Source organism: Elaeis guineensis, chromosome 8 (assembly GCF_000442705.2).
Source record: "Elaeis guineensis isolate ETL-2024a chromosome 8, EG11, whole genome shotgun sequence".
In the NCBI taxonomy this organism is placed as follows: domain Eukaryota; kingdom Viridiplantae; phylum Streptophyta; class Magnoliopsida; order Arecales; family Arecaceae; genus Elaeis; species Elaeis guineensis.
Window position 1 is genome coordinate 135,966,519 of NC_026000.2, and position 1,737 is coordinate 135,968,255.

Genomic DNA, 1,737 nt, shown 5'->3' on the forward strand with positions numbered 1-1,737 from the left:
CTCAATTGCTTGCTCTCAAGTTGAGCCCAAGCCGTTTATGTATTGGTTGGTTTATTTTCAACTGTGGGCATAAGGCACATGATAACTTTAATTTAAAGTTCTATGTAGGATCCTATTTTTGAGGTTTAAATGACTTAAAGTGTTCACCAACTATGTTAAAACAAAAAAATTTCCAGTCACGCAAATAGTTGGAGTGTTATCACTTAACTCTCCATCATGAGGAAGGTCCATTTACAATCTAGCCAGGTGATTATGTTTGTCAAGTGTATGATTCTTTACTTTACAAGATGACTTGGAACTTTCTCTTTTCTGCTTTTCATGTAGATTTTATTGCTATGTCTATGCTTCTTGTCCATGTTGACCCATGACCTTCTTATTGTTTATTTTTTGTCCGGATACCATGATGGTGGAGTGACTCAACTCTCCACCAAGGCTAGATGAGGTTCTACTTGATTCAACTAAATCATTTGTTATTTCTAGTTCTTTTTCATCACACTGTGCTATTACACTATGACGGTTTTACTTATATCAGCTAGGATTGTGGGTTTCATCCTAAAAGTTCCTAACCCTTTTTGATGTGTTGACAAAAGAAATGTGAATGCTAGGAGGCCAATATGGTCATTTGAACGTTATGGCAGCAAGCAATATTATTGATATGATGAAGGAGGTTGCAATTGTACTATGGGATAAGCGATAGAAGTGTTTTAGCTAAGTGGTTTCAGTCATCTTGTGCCTGCTATTATGAAGGGATGGCATAAATCTCTGTTGTAGAAATTGTTTCATGTGTAACTTTAGTCAAAGAAAGTTGCCTGCCCCATATTTTAGGTGTTGGTGGGATGTGGGGTTGGGTTAATGCTGCCCTGGTTTAGATTCACATTGCAGTGCCCATGTTGCGATTCAAAGCAAGATTAATTTTTTAGGTTAAGGGCTGGTACGTACGATGGCAAGCTTTTGAAAACAATTGTATATTATTAGGCAATACAAGTTTCTTAGGTTAAGACTCTTGTTTTTTTTTGTTCTTTTTTTTCCTTAAGAGTAAAAGAGGCTGAGATGTTTTGTCACCAAATACATGCTACATGCTATGCTGGTGGGATTTCTGGCAGAGAGATGCAGACTGGGAGTTACAGACCTCATGAACTTGCACATTGCAGCCAATAACTTTGAAGCAAACAATTAATTAGGGGATCAGATGATAGAGGAGAATTGTTACTGATTTTTGTAGCAGATGATGCTGGGGATACTAAAATTTATCCATCTGTGATGAGGTCCTCATGAAATGATATGGCAAAGGAGGATTCATGAAGTAACAGATTGACATAATATTTTCAACAAAATCCTCCCAATTGTGTGGCATATAGCAGAGTATGTTTCTGTTGTGTGCTTGGTCTATAGTGCCAATCATGCTGAATGATGGGCATGTGAGTGAATTACCTCATTACAGTTTTAGGACTTCATTGTTGGAGGAATTGTGGTAATCTTTTATATTGTACTAATGCATTGCATGGAGGTGCAGTTAAAGCATCTATTGATTTTTCATAGAACTGTAGATGAGAGGGATTACTCTGTAATGCCCCGGCCCAAATTGGGCCCAGAATCAGCCCACAGTTCAAACAAACAAAAAAAAAAAAAAAGAAAAGAAAAGAAAATAGGGGAGAGTCTTCTTCCTCCTCTCGCCGGCTCCCAATCGGAGTCGGAAACGAGCTCCCTCCGATCCTATTTAAGGAGGAGAACTCTCCT